Here is a 20,535-nt window from a genome sequence, read left to right on the forward strand (position 1 = left end):
ATGTAAATATCTTATATGCAGGATGTATTTTCATTGTTACAAATTGAACATAATTAAAGCATAGTGATTAATCACAAAAACAATACGTAATTATATATGTGTTTTCTGATGGTCTTAGGCGACCCCTGTGAAAGGGTCGTTTGACCCCCAAAGGGGTCGCGACCCACAGTTTGAGAACCGCTGTTATATGATGACCTCACTCTGGATCTCTATCCTGGGTCCTGCCTCTCAGGCCTGCCCTGGTTACAGGGACAGGGAAAGTGAACTAAGAGGAGTTGGTTGCCTTAGATGGGCTATGTCACTTCAAATTCACAACACAATGCTGAGAGGTAAGGATTATTAGCCTTTTTTTAAAGAGGAAGAGAAGTGATTTAGGTGATTTGCCTAAAGTCACAGAGCTGCTAAAGGATGAAAGAGGAATCAAAGCCCAGGTATGTCACACTCCAAGGCCACATTCTTTCCAGTGTGCCACACTGCCTCTCTCCCCATGTTTCCTGCCCACCTTTTCTAGTCTCATTTGCATGTTCCCCGCCCCTGATTTCATTCTTACTCCAATTTATCTCTTCATCTCCAACATCTGCCCCCACTCAAACTCCAGCCAACTCACAATATTTTCTGATAGAAGAGCTGCCCACCATTTGTAATCCACAAATGAAGTGAAAGCACACCTGATCACACCTCGCTTGCCTTCCATAAGTCCCCATTCCCCACAGGAAAGGTCCAAATATCTCGTCATGGCATGAATGCCATTCACAATGTGGCCCCTCCCAGTCTCTGTGGCCTTACCTCTCACCGGATCCTTCTGTCTTCTCCATTTTAAACGAGATTTCAACTACATTAAATCTCTTCCCTAAATAAGCCCACTTTAAGACCAAATAGCCAGCAGTACTTATTGTGATAAGATAGACAGCTTTTCATTATCTTGGCATCTGGTACTAGAACTTCTCTTTGGATAGAACCTCCTTTACTGAAAGGATTTCTTGATAACCCTCATTGACACAGAAGTTAAGATCCCAGGATTCTAAGTATGGGTAGTTTTCAGGTTGGGTTTTCAAGAAGTAGATGCTGAGTTAGAGTTTGGGATGCAAGATGTGTTTATTAGGATAACCCAAATGTACATCAACTGATGAATGGAGAAACAAAATAGAATATATTTATATACTACCCTCTGGAATATTATTTGTCCATAAAAAAGGAATTAAGTACTGATGCATGCTACAACATGGATTAACCTTGAAACCATTATACTATGTAAAAGAAGCCAGCCATATACAACTTAACAAAAGGAAGATAAAATATCCAGTCAAAAAATGGGCAAAGGATCTAAATAGACACTTTTAGAAAGAAGACATACAGAAGGCCAAGAGACACATGAAAACATGCTCAAAGTTACTCATCATCCAAGAGATGCAAATCAAAATGACAATGTGGTACCATCTCATACCTGTCAGAATGGCTATCATCAACAAATCAACAAACGACAAGTGCTAGTGAAGATGTAGAGAAAAGGAACCCTAGTGCACTGGTGGTGGGAATGCAGACTGGTGCAGCCACTGTGGAAAACAGTATGGAGTTTCCTCAAAAAGTTAAAAATGGAACTCCCATTCAATCCAGTAATCCCATTTCTAAGAATATATCACAAGAAATCAGAAACACCAATCAGAAAGGACATATGCACCCCTATGTTCACAGCAGCACAATTTACAAATAGCTAAGATTTGGAAACAGCCTAAGGGCCCATCAGCAGATGAGTGGATTAAAAAACGGTGGTACACCTACACAATGGAATACTATGCTACTATAAAAAAGAAGAAACTTTTACCATTTGCAACAGCATGGATGGACCTGAAGAGCATTATGCTAAGCAACATAAGCCAGTGGGAGAAAGATAAATATCACATGATCTCACTCATTTGTGGAATATGATGAACAATAAAGACTGATGAACAAAACTGGATCCAGAGACAAAGAAGCATTGAACGGACTGTCAAACCTCAGAGGGCAGGCAGGGAAGGGCCGGGGTGGGGAAGGGATGTAAGAGATCAACCAAAAGGACTTGTATGCATGCATATTAGCATAACCAATGGACACAGACACTGGGGCAGTGTGGGCTTGTTCTGGGGGGTGGGAGTGGCCGGGGAGGGGTCCATGGTGGAAAAAGGAGACATATGTAATACTTTTTTTTTTTTATTGCTTAAAGTATTACAAAGAGTAGACATATGTAATACTTTAAACAATAAAAAAGAAATAAAAAAATTATAAAAACCAAGAAGCCAGCCACAAAAGGCCGCGTATTGAGTGATCCATTTATCTGAAACTTCCAGAAGAGTCAAATCTATAGAACAGAAAGTACATTAATGGTAGCCAGAAGTTGGGGGAGGGGTGAGTGGGGAGAAACTGCTAACAGGTATGGAATTTCTTTTGGGGGTTATGAAAATGTCCTGGAATTAGATAGTGGTAACGGTTGCAAAACTTTGTGAATATACTAAAAAACCACTGAGTTGTACATTTGAAAGGGGTGAATTTCATGGTATGTAAATTATAACTCAGTAAAGTTTTTGTAAAAAGAAAACATTTTAAAAAAGGGCATGTATTAGAGATCAATACCTGTGGAGGGAAGGAGAGGGAAGCAGGATTGGCCAGAGGAAGAACCTCACCTGTGATGCAAGCCCAGCAAAGCCTCGGCTAACAGGCTGGGAGCTCGGCGCGAGCTGAAATGGCTCAGTCTTTAAACCTTCACCTCTCTCAGTCACTGGATGTGGGTCACCCTGGGAAAGGTGTCACCTCAGGCGAGGAGGCAGCCTGCAGCTGAAGCAGACTCTGAAAGGAGCTTACAGTGGGACTCCGTCTGCAGACCCACTCCGTGGAGCTGGGCAACCAGTTCTTCTTAGAAGGGGGTCTGGGTGTAAACTACTGGGGGTCTAGCCAGTAGGGAAGGACTGTGACAGTTGTTCCAGAAAGGAAAGAGAAGTAGGCAGAAGAAAACGGAGTTAAGTGAAACAGCCAGTGAGGTGGCAGAAAGCCGTGCAGTATGCAAGGGGATCCTACTTTATAACCACTGACATCTTCATTAACTGAAGGCCCAAAGTAAATACCCTTACCATTTTGTCAGATAAGAAATTCTACTCTAACACTCTACCATTTTTGCCCTGAGGCTCTCATTTCTCCCATAGCCTCAGCTGGCTGAAGCATTTATTCAACTACATTTCTTTAAAAGTTTTGTAGGAAAGTCTCACTTTTTCCTTCTCTTCACAGACTTGTTAAAAGAAATTAACATTGAGGCATCATTTATGAATTAGGGTCAACACCAAGCTTAAAAGGAGTGGTGAAAGAAAAAAAAAACGAGAGGAAGTCTACCACCTAACCAAGTTGGACTTTGTATCAGCTTAGTATTAGCTTTTCATAGAAAGCACATCTGGAAAAGCTGCAAGAAGGACTGCATTTCATGCATTGTTTCTGGTTAAGACAAGAGCAATGGAAAAAAACAGTCAGGAATACATGTAAACCCAGACATCTAATAATAAAAACGTGCTTTTGCAAAGGTGCTTTCCATATGTCATCTCATTTAGCCCCCTCCAAAACTCCCTAGAGAGGTCAGAATTATTGTTACAATCATCATTTTATAGTTGAGTCAACAAATGTTCAGAGTTGAAGTGATCGGCTCAAGTTCACATAGCAACCAAGCAACAGGGCTAAGACTTGCACCCAGAGCTAGCGACTCCAAGCGCAATGCTCCTTCCGCGATGCACCAGGCTGCGGCACAACTGTCACCACTTCACCGCCCTTCCCTCTGCGACCAGAGAGGTAACCACGAGCCATCGAAGAGAAACCTGCTCAGCAGTTCAAATGCGTTTCCCATGAGGCAACAGCCATTTCAGAATTCACTTCTTGGAGGAAGTTTTCCATTAATTAGCATGACTTTCAGCCAACTAACGGAACTGAACTACCTTCTAATATACCTCAGAGATACAAGAACTCATTTGTGTATGGTCTTGAAAAGTTAATCAGTAAAACTCCAGACAGGCAACCAATGACCATTTTTAACTCCAGCTGTGGCAGCAAGAGGAATTTTAGATAGCAACATACAGGAAGAAAATAATGAATAAAGGTCTTCCATAGAGCAGAGTAGCTAGCACTCAGCCCAACAAAAGTCACTATAACAACACTAGGAAATCAAAGGCACCCATGGGCAGAGTTGGTGAGCATATTTACACCCGTGGGCAAAGTGATACATCCAGCATTGATGTGCATTGTGCAATTAACAATAAAGAAGAGACAAGATGCCTTGGACAAAACATATGTTTGAGAAACTGTGTCTCAACCAAGGTAAGTGGATTTCTTTACTACAAGACTTCCCAAGAGGTGAATAGCTTATCAGCAATTTAAGGAATAGTGAATTTGCACCATAAAATACAGTTGGTGTAATTTATAACAACTGCAAAGAATGACTGGTCATCTGGACAACTAGTTCAGATATGACAAGTACATGGCTGTTTGCCCTCATTTTTCACTCCTGCCCCCAAGGCAGGCATGACTAGTCATGACACTCTCTGCCACTGATTGCAGAGATATGTTTGGTGAGTTAATGAGTTAACACCAAAAATCACATGGTAGTGATGATTTCAGAGTCCATATTTACTACATCTATATAATAAAAACCCAGTGGTCGTAACGCCATAAAGACCAAAGACCGGTCACCAGGAGGTGCATTGATGGGTCCTGCAGTGCTGGCAGGACTTGACTCTGGGTCCCGCGGCGTGCCGGGTCTGAGTCTCGTGCGATTTTGCGCACTGGGCCTCTAGTATATGTATATTAGCCACTGGGAAAAATATATATATATATATGTGTGTTCCCTATTATGGGTTCAGTTTCTTTCTGAGCTATTCTTTCTTCTATGTTTATAAGTACCCTAACAAAGGACCTCATCCAACATGGTTTCTTTTGTACTGAGTTTATTGGAGTAAAATTGGTTAATAAAATTATATAGGTTTCAGGTGTATGGTAATATAGTTTAAAGAAGCACCAGTAATCACCAATGGACCATGGTTTGAATTTCAAATCTACACTTATTTGTTATATAACTTTGAAAAATCACTTGACCTCTTTTATTCAGTGTCTTCAATAAAAAGAGAACAATAACATGTGCCTTACAGGATTGTTATGAGGATTAGAGATTTATTATGAAAAGTACCTAATATAGTTTCTGGTTCCTTTTCTTTTTCCTGGTTCTTTTTCAATTTATGACTCTCCTTGTTTCCAAAAAGATTTAAAGTGGCTTGAGATGTTACCTACAATGAATAAATAAATCCAAAATAAAGAGGTAAAATTTTCAGAACAAAGGGAAAACAAGCATAATAAACAATAGAGTAAACAAGGAATTAGTTATAGCATCTTGCACACAGTAGGCATAAAATAAAATGGCAATGATACCACGTGGTGGTGATAGTTCAGTGATGGCGAACCTATGACATGCGTGTCAGAGGTGACACACGAACTCATTTTTTTGGTTGATTTTTCTTTGTTAAGTGGCATTTAAATATATAAAATAAATATCAAAAATATAAATCTTTGTTTTACTATGGTTGCAAATATCAAAAAATTTCTATATGTGACACGGCACCAGAGTTAAGTTAGCTGACACGCCAAGCTCAAAAGGTTCGCCATCACTGTGATAGTTTATACTAATAACACTAGAGGCCCGGTGCATGAAATTCGTGTACGGGTAGGGTCCCTAGGTCTGGCTGGGGATCAGGGCCGATGGGGCCTTCCTTCCCCCAGCTGCTGGCCAGGGCCTTCCTTTGTTCCATGCCACCCCCTGGTGGCAGGCAGGCAGGCAGTCAAATTCCCAGTCAGTCGAACTCCTGAAGGGACAATTTGCATATTAGCCTTTTATTATATAGGATTAGTTGTCATTGCTGCTGTCATCATCTCTGCCTTGGGAAGTCTATTCATCCTTCAAATCCCCATCTGGGGACTAGGTCTACCAGACAGTAAACATAATGCAAAACCACAAAAATTAAAACATTGTGGTAATGGTACATGAATAGACAGACCAATGGAACAGAATAGAATGTCCATAAAAGATTTTAGTATATGATAAAGGTGCATATGTATGTGCATAAAGTTTATTATAAAGTTCAGTATATGATAAAGTAGCAAGATTTTGAAATCCTCAGATACAGATGTAGAAACTAAAGCAATCAGAAGTTAAATAACTTTCCAAGCTCACACATCTAGTAAATTCTACAACTGGGATTTGAATGCAGGCATTCTGATTCCAGAGCCCATTTTACTAACAATTAAATGATAATATTTTGTTTAAAAAGCAAAGTGCAAATCAACAAGTATAAGATACTACCTTTAGGGTAAAAAGAAGGGAGAAAGAAAAAAACTTACTTATGTTTGCTCCTGAATGCATACAGAAATTCTGAAGAACACACAAGAAATAAACAGCAGTGGTTACCTTTGGAGAAAGTGGGGATGGACAGAAGAGTAATGGGGCTAGGGGAGGTATATAGTATATTCATAAAATTATTTTAAAATATAGGCATACATATGTGAACTAAATGAATGTATAACCTGATCCAAAATTAAAATAAGTACAAAAACAGAAAGAAAATCTCTCCTTGGACAAACCTTTCCTGATCCCCCTCTCAAGCACAGCAAGCCTACCCTCCTTCTATGTCCCCTTATCACCTGTGCCTACATTTTTTCCTGGTACATATCGTGTTACACTGCCCTCATTTATGCTCCACGCCCCTGCTCACCTCGCTGCCAGCCAAGCTGGGAGCCCTCCGAAGGCAGGGTTCTACTTCTTTCATTCTGTGTCCCCAGTAGGAGTACGACCCCTGATGGATGGTGGACAGCCAGAATGGGGAAGTGGAAGTGGGAAAAGAGAGAAGTGCAGCCACGTTTGTGGTATTAGCACTGTGGCAAGGGGAATCATCTGGGGCTGTCATGTAACAATGGGAATCTGAAGAGGAAGTGAGAAGGGAGGAAAATACAGCAATCCTTGCAAAAAAGGTGTACCCAACCCAACTAAGGCACAGGGGTAAAAAGGGTACTCAGGCCAGAGTGAGTAGGGGGAAATGAAGGAGAAACCCTTGCTGGAGAAGAGTCGAGAGCTGGAAGAAATTGAAGATCAAGAAATGGAACATGTGCCCTAGCCAGATTCCTCAGTGGTTAGAGCACCGGCCTGTGGATTAAAGGGTCTCGGGTTCAATTCCGGTCAAGGGAACAAACCTTGGTTGCAGGTTCAATCCTCAGCCCTGGTTGGGGCACGTGCGGGAAGCAACCTGTCGATGTGTCTCTCTCACATCGATGTTTCTTGCCGGGAGCCAGTCCATCCTTGCTGTTTCAAAGGACCTGGCATATATGGCATACTGTTCTTAATATGTTTGCTCACCTTCTTGGCACTACGTGTTTTAACCAAGGTCTCTGAGAAAGGTTGTTTTCCCAGGTAGGGATTTTCCCCTGAAGTTAGGGAGGGAATAAAAACCTCTTAACTAAGTGCCAGGCAGGAAATTAATCACTTTAACTACGAACAATCATGCTTAAGCTACATAATCTTTACTCCCTGGAATGGAGATAAGAAACGCCCTAACCTTTGAAATAGAGATTGATAGGATTGGAATCAACTGGTATAAATACAGATGTAAGAAGACAGAACGAGGAGAGACAGAAATTGACACAGAACCTACACAGAACGTTCTCTAGAGACAGAAGAACTTCGCTGGAGAGAACATGGCAAAAGATCCTGGACAGAAACTGGCCTCAGAACCTAGAGACAGAACCTAGCGAGAGAACACGGCAAAAGATCCTGGCCTGAACCTGACTACAGAAATTGGCAAGAGAACCTGACTAGAACCTGGTGACTGAACCTGGCTGGAGAACCTGGACAGAACCTGGCTGGAGAACCTAGCGAGGGAACATGGCTACAGAACCTGGCTGGAGAACCTGGAGAACCTAGCAAGAGAACATGGACACAGAACCTGGCTGGAGATCCTAAGCAGAACCTCTCTGGAGATCCAGACCAGAATTTGGCTGGAGATCCTGGCTAGGCTGCTGATCAACTGAACGCTGTCTCCATGTCATTCCTTCTTCGCTGACTCCGTCCACACCTTTGGGGACCCCTGGACCCGCTGGGGTCGGACCCCAGCAGTTTCTCTCTCTGTGTCTTTTCCCCTCCCTTCCACTCTCTAAAAAAATTAATGGAGGCGGGGGGGGGGGGAAGGGGGGAGAAATGGAACACAAGACTGAGGCCACAGAAGCGAGACTGAGATTCCAGAAGTGAGGACTCCCAGCCTCAGAAATTCAGCTGTAAACTCTCTGCCCCTCTGACGACTGAAAATGGGGCAGAGGGTGTGGGAAAGATTGGCACAGAGGAGACTCTCAACTTGTATATGCCAGCCACACCTGTGGTCTATTGCTTTCTGCTCATTTAAACTCTGCGCACACTCATCTGAGGGCTGAAGGCAGATCCACATTGGGTCAGGGATGTGTTTTCCCCAGCAGAATAAACCCAAGATTCCACAGGCAGTGAGACCACACACCATCACCACCTCCCACCCCCGGCCAAACCGGGTTTCTGTGGATACCTGTGCATATCCTTATACTATGATCCACAGGAATATACTTCTTTATTGGATTGTGTTAATCATCAAAACTGCACTAATTCATTCGTCCTTATTTTAGAGATATACACTGGAATAGGTGTAAGTGAAGTGAAACAATATTTGGGATTTGCTTCAAAAGAGTAACAAAATAATATTCTTATTGTTACAAGAAGCTTGGGTTGTCCAAGTAACAGTCCTTGGGAAGAGAATGTGCTCTATGTGAAGGGTGCTTTCCTCTAAGAGGCAAGCCAGTTAAAGGAAAGAAGTCAAATCCTGGCTAAGGATAGAAAGTATTTGCAGAAGGAAATTTTATTTCATTGCCTCAGCCCTCAGTGACATTAGCAAATATTGCAAAGTAATGAAAGAGGTCATTAGGAAGGAAATAGAAACGGCTTCCAACGTTATGGAAAAACAGTCTGACATCTTAATTACATTCTGCCACCTAGTGACAAAGGAAATTTAACATACTTGCTTAACCAGGCTCCAAGAGCAGAGAGGGCTGCCCTCCACGACCTGGACAGGAGAGCGTGGCCGGCCATGCGGGGACGAGCCAGATCCCACAGCGGTTGGCGCTCCATGTCCTCCCTGCGTCCGTCCGTGCACCACCCTAGGAGACACTGCAAACGTGGTCAACAGCCCAAGACGCTGTGCAATCCGCGCCTGACACACTTCACCTGGAGCCAGAAGGTCCACCCTCTGCCACTCAACACGGCCCACGGGCCCCTTTGCATCTCCTGCTCTTTGCAAAGGGCTTCAAGGGGAAACAAAGAGCAAGACTGCAAAGGCCTGCGAAGCTGGGCGTTTAACCCTGAAGTTCCACGGGGAGAAGGAACAGTAGAGATGATCTTCGGTGAAACGGGGTAACTTTTACTCATAAATCTCTGAGCTCACAGAAGATGATGGACACAAAAATTGATTGATTCCCAAATATAAATGGAAGGAGTGGATGTTTTAAAAGTGCTTTCAGGTCTAATCGCAAGGCTTCTGAGGCATTTCTTCTACAGAGAGCTCCTTTGTCTGGCTGAAGGGGCGCCCCACAATGCTTTGCTAGGCAGTTAGGTGCTAGGGGTGCAGCCAGGGGGGGGAGTAGAACTGTGGCTGCTCTGGCACTGGAGACTACACGGTTTCTTTAAAAACACACACACACACAACAACAAACATGTTTTATTGATTTTAGAGAGAGAGGACAGGAGAGGGAGATAGAAACATCAATGATGAGAGAGAATCTTTGATAAGCTGCCTCCTGCATGCCCCCTACTGGGAACTGAGCCCAAAACCCAGGTATGTGCCCTGACTGGGAATCAAACCAGCGCCCTCTTGGTGCGTGGAACAATGCTCAATCCACTGAGCAACACCCAGGGGGGCCCATCAAGTTTCTATGTAACTAACAGCACCGCAGGGATTCCTCAGAGTCTCCAGGTTCTCCTCTGTCATTCCATAGCCGGCTCAGTTCATTTGTGGGAGAGCATTGGTGCTGCAACATTGGCGTTTGAGAAGAAACTTGATCCTATGCAGAAACTCTTCGTGGACAAGATTAGAGAATATAAATTTAAGCTACTGGCATCTTGAGGACCTTTTTAAATTGACCCAGGGGATCAGCAAGAGCTGGAGAAGGAGGACTTCAAGGATGAACAGATGTACCTTAAACCAGACATAAATATATTCCCTAACTTCAAATTTGAGGATCCCAAATTTGAAAGCATTGAAAAACCCCAATCTGGTTATTTGTTACACCTGGATTAGTTGCACAAGTAATTACTATGAGACTAGACTTATAGTTCATAATTGTAAAAAAAAAAAAAGTGCATGCAAAGTTTATTCTCTTAGATTTATTTCCATCACCCTTCTTAACACCTCCAAAGGATTTAAGGGACTTAAAATAATATACATAATGAAATTTCAAATTATAAATTAAAGCAGGAACCCAAACTATGCAAAAGCAGAACATAAACATAAAATGTAGTTCATTAATAAGAATCATCTTGGGAGGATTTGTTACCAAAAATATTGATGTTCTAGGACCCATGGTCGGCAAACTGCGGCTCTCGAGCCACATGCGGCTCTTTGGCCCCTTGAGTGTGGCTCTTCCTAAGCCTTAGGAGTACCCTAATTAAGTTAATAACAATGTACCTACCTACATAGTTTAAGTTTAAAAAATTTGGCTCCCAAAAAAGATTTCAATCATTGTACTGTTGATATTTGGCTCTGTTGACTAATGAGTTTGCCGACCACAGATCTAGATGAGTCTCAACTGGGCTGACTGTGCACTGCCACGTATCTGTTCCATGCCAGTAGGCTACCTCAGGAATGTCCTCATAGAGATGACAGAAACACAAGAAAGAGCAAGGCCTCTCGAGTTGTAGACTTAGAAGCACCATACTTGCACTTCTGCTTCATTCTTTTACCCAAAGCCAGGCACATGGTCAAATCCATAGACAGAGGCAGAGGACACTTCAAAGTTAAATGCCCAAGGGGGTGGAGGCAGAGAGGGTAAAAAATCATTCAACCCATCAGCAAGAACTATCAATTCTACCTTAGAAATACTTTCCACACCTGTCCAATACTCCTTCTATCTTATTGCTCCACCACTCCAGTTCACCATGATCTCTCTTACCTATCACCACCTGACTGCTCTGTCCAAATCTTTCTTGTCTATTCCTTCTCAGACCATTCTCAATACAGCAACAAGAATAAACTTAAAAAGAAAACCTGCTCTGACCACTCATTTAATTAAGTCTGCCAAATGGTTTCCTACTGTTCTCAGGATAAAAGTGCAAATCCTGAGTAAGGCCTGAATTGTTTTCAATTTTCAATTGAGGGGTTATTTTAAAGCAAATAGGTGAACCTGGTGAAAGGGAGAAAGAAAGGGAAGAGGGAGTGTGGGAAAGAGAGGCTTTGTAATGACTTCCATGTGAGGACAGCCTGGGACCCCTTTCTCCAATGTCATCTCCTTCCAGACTTTCTTTCACTTTATGGTTGGAACACATCGTAATTCCCCAACTTGTACACTATTTCAAGCCTCCGGGGTCTTACTTAGTCGGCTCTGTGTCCAAGTAGAGAAGTAGAGTTCTTTATCCCTCCTTTTGGTACGGCTGGAAAACCCTCTGCCTTATGCCCTAAAAAAAAAAAAAGAGAGAGAGAGAGAGGAGAAGAGCGTAGATTGGTTTGGCTCAGGGGATAGAGCATCGGGCCTGGGGATTGAAGGTCCTGAGGTTTGAATCTAGTCAAGGACGAGAGAGAGAGAGAGAGAGAGAGAGAGAGAGAGAGAGAGAGAGAGAGAGAGAGAGAGAGAGAGAGAGAGATTGAGAGAGAAACAGAGAGACACATCCATTGGTTGTGTCCCACATGTGCCCCAGGGTGGGGATCAAACCTGCAACCAGGTACCTGCCCTTGACTGGGAATTGAACCCTTCGGCACCTGGGCTGATGCTCTAACCACTTAGTCCCATGGCCAGGGCAGGATTAATCTTGAATTCCATCTATTCCTCAGCAGAATATTGGTGCTCAGGTTTTTGGAAAATGAATGAAAGGGCATACCTGAGGTTAGCAATATTCCTGGTGGGAGGTGCAAGATCCTGACACAACATTAGTAACAAAGAAACAGAATTTCCGGAGGATGAGGCCCAGAAATCAGAATTTTAAAAAGATTCCCAGGTGATTCTAATGTGTAGCCAAGGTTGAGAACCACTGCTCTAAGACCTTGCTACTCAAACTGACGTTCCAAGACCAACAGCACCAACATCACCTGGGAGATTTTCAGAAATGCAGAATTTCAGGCCCTACCCCAGACCCACTGGGTCAGATTCTGCCTTATAACAAGATTCCCAGGTGACCTGTATGTACATAAAATCTGAGACGTACTCATCCAGCTCCCCCCACACCCAGCCCAATAAGGACAGATTCAGGAGCTCTCACGGGGAGCTCAGGAACCTGTAGTTTTTATTCACCCACAGCTGATTCCTATTAGACAAGTTAGGAAATCTACTACAGGTGAGTATCCATTATAGTTGTGTGCCTCCTAATATACAAAGTAAAATCAGAGAAAAGTCAGCATAATCCGTTCCTCTGTGGGAAACCAAGCATTTTAAGAATTTTTTCCTGTGGGGCCTTACAAATGAAGCGCAGTGACCCAGTAGAAAATGTTCTGATTTTCTTTTCCTACCAAATGTTGCAGCAAACATAATTTGGTAAATTTCTTTTATCGTTAATAAAAGCTAAAAGTTTAGCATGAGAATAAAGCCTCAGAGAAGGCTGTTAGTCTAAGTCAGGAAAACACTACCCTGCTTTGTAAATAAAGTTTTACTGGAGCACAGCCATAATCATTCATTTACATATGGTCCATGGATGCTCCCATACTATAATGGCAAGCGTAAGTAGTTGCAACAGATACCACATGTTCTGCAAAGCCTAGCATACGTATATCTGGCCCTTACAGAAGTTTGCCACCCCATGCTCTATATGAATTACCCAGGGGATAGCATGGCTGTCAGTCTTCCACATCGCTTCTCCCAGTGGGCTTCTGAGAGGAATTAGAGATTGCATGGTGATGAAGGTATAAGAATTCATTTTGGTTGGTAAACTGACACTGAAAAATTCTTATTTGTTATGTTTGCCAAATCACATGGTATAAATCAGGGTTCCTCATCCACAGCAGCTTTGGGCTGGATAATTCCTTTTTTTTTTTTTAAATCCTCACCCAAGGATATGTTTATTGATTTAGAGAGAAAGAAAGAGAGACACCGATGTGAGAGCAAAACGTTGATAGGTTGCCTCTTGTATGCACTCCAACCAGGGATCGAACCTGCCACCTAGATATGTGCCCTGACTAGAAATCAAACCCACAACCTTTTTGGTGTACGACGATACAACCTACTGCGCCATCAGCTGGCCAGGGCTGGATAATCCTTTGTCATGGGATGCTGCTGTCCCTTGCATTGTAGGATATTGAGCAGTATCTCTGGCTTCTACCCACTAGATGTCAGTAGCAAACTCCTAGTTGTGACAAAGCATGTCTCTAGAGATTGCCAAATGTCTCCTAGGGGGCAAAGTCACCCTCATTGAGAACTCCTGGGGTAAATGCACCTTTTATGACCAATTTCAAGCTACCAACTTGACGTCACTAACCATAGATGTGGGAAGAGATGTACACTGTCTCACAAGCCAGAGAAAACCAATGGCAGCATCCTGTGGGAGAACATACTTGTATAAGAATTAATGTTGTTGCCCTATTTAAAAATTGAGGTACCTAGCCAGGATCTCCACCTGAATCAAAAGTTACCTCTTCTCCAGAGATGAACCTACTGGCAAAATTGCTTTGTTTTGTTTTCTTCAGGAAGTGGTTTGGATCCCTCCACACAAAGTTATGTTCCACAAAGCATGGTTGAAGTTATTCTGAACTAGAAAATATCCAATGCAGATGTTACCAGTCACCCAAATGGTTATTAAAAACTCTCAATAATAAATCAGTAAAGCACATGGCTTCCAGTGGATTTGGCAGGATAAATTAGCCCCAAGAAAACTGAAAGGCTGGACCTGTTATATGGATTTGGGTTCCGTTTTATTGTGATTGGTGTTTTTGTTTTGTTTTGTTATTGATTTAAATCAATTGACTTTTGGGAAATGTCTGCCAATGATAGTGACATTAGCTTTGGAATTCTCTGCACCAAAACCACTGACAATGGTTAATTACTCAGCCAATTACTGAGGTCACTCATAGGCCATGACATTAAAACCATATTATCAGCACCCAAGAGGACACTTACCCTCCAATTCTGGGAGGGCAGGCATCTGTTTTTACTACAGCTGCAGATCATTAGGAATAAGACAATTTCTATCAACCCTGAATTCTTGAGGAAGATTAAAATGCAGACTTTGTAGGATCATCAATAACGTAGTGTCTATATTGAGCTGGTGATACTTAGAGTGGCAGACCAATGGAAGATCAATAAATGCTACGGTTTTATTATTCTTGCCAGATTTCTGTACAAGTATCATTCTGCACAATAATCAATGTTATCACTTCTGGGATTTCCTTTTCCCTTCCTAGTGATGATTAAAGAGACCAAAGGCAGTTTCACTCACAGAATCATAAAAATGGTATCACCTTACTGATAGCCCATGATATCATGTGATTGACAATGTAACTGAACAAACCCATCTCTAAATTCAAGATGCACATACCACACACGCGCATGCACACTGAACCATCTATAAATTTGAATTTCACCTTCAAGCTGAAGCTACTACATTTTGAGGGCCTAATCTGATTATTTCTCTTTTTGTGGGACCTTGGCATCTTGTGACATATTGTTAACACTTGCTCACAAGCATTGAGAAGTATCTAGGTCAGTGACGGCGAACCTATGAACCTATGTCACCTCTGACACGCGAACTCATTTTTTGGTTGATTTTTCTTTGTTAAATGGCATTTAAATATGTAAAATAAATATCAAAAATATAAGTCTTTGTTTTACTATGGTTGCAAATATCAAAAAATTTCTATATGTGACACGGCACCAGAGCTAAGTTAGCGTTTTTCAAAATGCTGACACGCCGAGCTCAAAAGGTTCGCTATCACTGATCTAGGTGAATCTAAGTGCTCCCAATATTTTGACATCAAGGTATTACTTAAATATCCTTGTCTTCTCCTATAGCAAGCAACCATAAATAAGATATATTTCAAAATATAAGATATATTTCAAATTTGGGAAAACTAAAGAATCCCAACTTGAATTAGAGAGTACAACTGCAAAATTAGAGAAATTCTAATTATCATAAGGTGACCTTATACCAGCAGTGGGCAAACTACGGCCCGCGGGCCGGATCCGGCCCGTTTGAAATGAATAAAACTAAAAAAAAAAAAAAGACCGTACCCTTTTATGTAATGATGTTTACTTTGAATTTATATTAGTTCACACAAACACTCCATCCATGCTTTTGTTCCGGCCCTCCGGTCCAGTTTAAGAACCCATTGTGGCCCTCGAGTCAAAAAGTTTGCCCACCCCTGCCTTATACAGTGATTTTTACATGCACTATAGATTAGGATATGATTGCAAGCTCAGCCCCTTAAGCTGGGTGAGTGCAACTCACCCCAAATCCATTAGAAATCACCTTAGTATAGCTTACCTTCAAGAAGTAATATAGAAAAAAAATAAAAATAAATAAAAAAGCCTGGTTTTTCTCAATACACCTTTAAAGGTTTTTAAATTGTTTCATACCTGGTCAAGTTGAGATTTTTAAGAACCTCATTTTTAATTTGTAATAAAAGTTTACAGCTTGATTTTTTCAAAATAGTCAACAAACTGCAAGCACCTGTTAATAAAGGTCTTAAATAATTGGGGGGGGGGGGAGAAGAAGTAATATAGTAAATATGCCTAAAACCCATTTACTCTGAATATAAAATTCTGTCATGGAAACCCAAACTAGTAGTTTCTTAAGAATGAAGCTGGCACAAAGATTGAAGGAAACTACAGTAAATCACCATAAATAAAAATGTAATCTTAAGGGCTAGAAGGCTTCCCTTTATAAAATCCAAGTGGCTTCTGTTTTGAGTGCATTCAAATTGAATTGTACTTGAGGAGCTAATAATGAAAAGTGTTTGATAAAGATCAGAAATCACCAACAGTAACAGACTGAAAAAATACAGCAAAATAAAATATTTACCTAGGGCTTTAATATGGGTTTGAGAGAAGTAATTAGCAGACACTACCAAAAAAGTAATGTAAAGTCTACAAAATCTGAGGGAGTTGGGAAAATGATTTTTCTAAACATCAGTTGACATCTTTACTTCCATTGTTTCCATAATTATTGTCAATATAGATAGTCAAGTCCAAATTCAACATCTCCTGGAATTTATAATACTCAAATTTTTTAATGGTTGTGTCAATCGGGATATGATAGATTGTATAGTGATAACAAACAACCCCAAAATTTCAGTGACTTAACAAACATTTATTTCTCACCTACATGATCAAACTTGTTTGGGGGGGGGGGGGCGAGGTAGAGGGACAGGGTATCAGCCATCACAATCACTCAGATGATGGAAGTTTCGTCTCAACATGTGCTTTCACCATCTCCAGAGAAGCAGGAAGGGAATGTGGGAATTGCACACAACCTCCTGAAGATTCTGTGCAGAAGTCTCCCATGCCCCTTCCACTTGCATTTTATTTGTCAAAGCAAACCACATGCTCACATTCAATGTCACAGAGAGTGATGCCAGAAAGGGGAACTGGAATGATGGTAAGCAGCACTAATGACCACCAAAGTCACAGGATGTACCTCAAGATAAAAATATAATGGCTCCTTGAGTCACTCCCACAACTTCCCCCATTCAGCTAGGCAGAATTCTTTGTATATATAAGGCAGACAGAGAGACTTTAGGTGCCATAAATCCTCATAAACTTCATCAGAACAATTCAAATGTACTGCCAACAGATAAAATCTGAGTCCCAGTTAAATGTTCTAAGGAATCCAACAGTAAAGGGGAGTTTATTACTCAGGATTCTTTAGGCTCCAAGAGACAGAAATCCAACTAGCATGGGCAAAAATGTTGTAACCAAATTCAAAAAGAGCTTTGGCATAGCAGGCCTCAAAGTGAGACTGGATTTCGGGGCTTAACTTCTGTTAGTCCTCCTTCCCTCTGTTTTTCATCTCCGCTGCTCTCTGCTTTGTCACATCTCTTTCTCAATCTGGCTCCTCCAAGCAGGGGAAGGGAAGGGACATATGACCCCAGGGACCTCTAGGCTTACAACCAGAAAGGAACTGAGAGCTTTCCTCATCAGCTCTACTTAGAAAGATCCTAGGAAAACCACTGAAGTTGCGACACAATCAGATGGGCGCTTTACAAAGACTGCTCTGGCTGCTGTTTGGAGAATAAATTGGATAGGAGCAAAAATGGAAGCACCGCTTGACCCTGTTGGTCAGTTCCTTAATGAGATTCTCCCTTTCCTTGCTTTCTGTGACACACAAACATTATGGGTCTCTCTGATAGTGGCTAAGAGACCCTTTAAGTTCATTTCTGTTGTTACCGCAAATTGTCTCGTGGGTTCTTCATTAACTACAAACACGGGGGACAATAACCCGGAGTATCGCTCTTCTGATCCTGAGGCTGGGACTCGAGTGGAACATTTCTGAGACTCATCCTGGGATCTCCTTTCCCTACTTAAATCCAAACCTTATCGTTTCAACATCTCTCCTGAGCCTGCTGCTGCCACTCTGCTCAAAAAACATCCACAGCTCCTTAGATTCACGGATTTAAACACAAACTTCTCAGGGCCTCCACAATACTGCCTCAATATCCTTTCCCAAGCAGTTTTTCCATTTTTTTCATATACATATAGGTGAATACTTTTTAATAAAAGACTAAAAATATTCAGCTGGCCGGTGTGGTTCAGTGGTTGGGCGTGGACCTATAAACCAGGAGGTCATCGTTAGATTCCCAGTCAGGGCACATGCCCAGGTTTCAGGCTTGGTCCCCAGTAGGAGGCAGACAGTCAAAGATTCTCTCTCATCATTGATGTTTCTATCTCTCTCTCCCTCTCCCTTCCTTTCTGAAATTAAAAAAAAAATTTTTTTAAGACTAAAAACATTCAGAAGTGTACAAAAAAGCATGCACCTTTGTTCAGCCTCCCCACTCTCATCTCCTGAGGTGACCCCTCTCACCAGGTTGGCAGGTCTCCCTTCCCTGCTGCAGTGACCTGGTCCAGGGCAGGGCCTCCGTGGTTCTCCTGATGTCCCTCACCCACCCCTGAAGATCCCAGGTGGCTGAGGGAACAGTTAGAGCAGTGGTTCTCAACCTTGGCTGCACATTAGAATCACCTGGGAATCTTTTTAAAATCCGGATTTCTGGGCCTCATCCTCCGGAAATTCTGTTTATTTGTTATGGGGTGGGGCCACAACATTAGTAACAAAGAAACAGAATTTCCAGAGGATGAGGCCCAGAAATCAGGATTTTAAAAAGATTCCCAGGTGATTCTAATGTGCAGCCAAGGTTGAGAACCACTGGGTTAGAGGGATCAGGATTTTTCAGCTAATTTATTTTACTCTGGTAATAGGCTGGATATAACAGAGGAACTAACGTCTAGTAACCGGACTCGAATTCTCAACGTCCAGACCAGACTCAGATGACAAAGACGTTCACCGGAGAGCGGTGCTGGGCTGCAGCTGCCTCTACATCGAAGTCCCAGGCGGCGCTCTGCCCGGGGAGCAAAAGCAGCTTCGCAGTTCTTCTCGAGTTTTCGGAGGAGCAGTGGCATGCTGACCATGTCTTCATTTGCTTCTACAAGAACTGTGATGACAGCCGCTCTGTTCCATACCTTCAGCTTTACGGGCACTGAGACTGTGAGAGGGGACATGCCCTTGTCCCCAAGAGACCTGACGCTTGCTTCATGGCCCACACGTTGGAGAGAGCGTCTTCTGACGAGGCGAGGAGCAGCTGTGCTGCTGTACCCCACACCTTGGCCACCACTGACAGGTCATCGCAGGTCAAAGCCCCTTGTGTGCCTCTCTTTGTGCGGGTGGTGTGACCCACTGCTGCACTGGGGTGCAAATGCCAGGCCTGCTCCCCTTTTCTGGGTTTGTTTGCATGTTGTGATTGTGCAAGTAAATGCTCACTCCAAATTAGCAGTGTATTTCTTGAGGTTTCATAGTGTGTTTGTGATACTGAAGTATTTGCTTCAATTCTAAATAAAAATTTATATTTTACTTTTTTATTGCTGGTTAAAGGTGATACAGATTATCCTTATACTTAGAGCAGGAGTTTCTAGTTTGAAGTTTTGGAAACAGTTTTAGGTCTTAACTTGGAAAGATAGGTGTTAACCTACCCTTCTTTTGCTTTCAAAAACCTAAATAAAAGTGTTTACATCTAAAAATAAATAAATAAATAATGGCCTAAAAAGTTCCCAAATTTAGTGAAAAATATTAAGCCACAGATTCAAGAATGTCAACAAATCCCAAGTAGGATAAACAAAACACAGTTAATGGAGTTCAAAGCCAAAGATGAAGAAACTCCTTATCAGAGTACATTCAGAACTGTTCTGTAGAATGTGGAGGGGGAAGCCCAGCTGGGGAGACTTCAGAATTCCCAAGGCACTGGTCTAATTTAAATAACCTAAACTTAGAAAGGTCATTGGATCCTGAGGCAAGTCCAAGCCCTTTGGGTAAGTAGCAGATGCTTCCTCCAAAAAGGGAGGACATTTAGATGTTGACAGATTAAAGAACGAAGCCTTAATACTCTCCCCTAGAACTTAACCTGCCCACACAGCCTCTGAGAGAGCTGGCCAACCACTGCTCTCCCCGGACCCCCATGCCACCCAAAGGCTTACTTTGTGACAAAAAGTAGAGAAAGCAAACATTACCAACGATCTACTAATTCAGGAAGAGAGAAGGGAAAAGGTGCTGAGCCACCATCCTCAGCCCCTTTGCCCAAGCTCATCAATAGTCTAAATTACCCCTCCTCTCTTAAGAAGAATGAGAAAACAGGGGGGGTGAGGGCATGACTGGGGCGGTGAAGCTATGGGGCGATAAGGACACATATGTAATACCTTAATCAATAAAGAAAAAAATTTTAAAAAGAAATGGACAAAAATTACTATAACTATTTTTTAAAAAGAATGAGAAAAGAAATAGAGAGAAATATTCCACATTGATTGTGGAGTAGAAATGTCTTCCCCTCTATAGAAACATGGGGAGTGAACAACAAAATTAGTCCCATCTCCCAACTAGATCGTCAATTTCTTAGTCAGGGAACTGGCATTATAAACTGCTGCATCTATCACAGTTGAGAGCAGAGAGCTGGGCATATGATGGACAGTGAGCGAACATGTGTTGACTTGACCATTCTACACTTAATGTGCGTGTGTGTGTGTGTGTTGAAAACTAAACATAATTTTAATACATTCTAACTTTACCTAACATTTAAACAG

At 42.1% G+C, this 20,535-nt stretch overlaps 1 pseudogene across 1 annotated transcript in view; it reads left to right on the forward strand.

Annotated features, from left to right (window-relative positions):
* LOC308527741 (ornithine decarboxylase antizyme 1-like) overlaps nt 1–19,137 on the forward strand; it is a 175,583-nt pseudogene extending 156,446 nt beyond the window's left edge. The window contains exons 2-3 of the transcript in view: nt 18,319–18,393; nt 18,623–19,137. The product of the transcript in view is annotated as an ornithine decarboxylase antizyme 1-like (transcript). The remainder of the gene's footprint in view (nt 1–18,318; nt 18,394–18,622) is intronic.
* Nucleotides 19,138–20,535: the final 1,398 nt, after the last annotated feature.

This window comes from Myotis nattereri (assembly GCF_964212035.1).
Source record: "Myotis nattereri genome assembly, chromosome: 12".
NCBI classification, from domain to species: domain Eukaryota; kingdom Metazoa; phylum Chordata; class Mammalia; order Chiroptera; family Vespertilionidae; genus Myotis; species Myotis nattereri.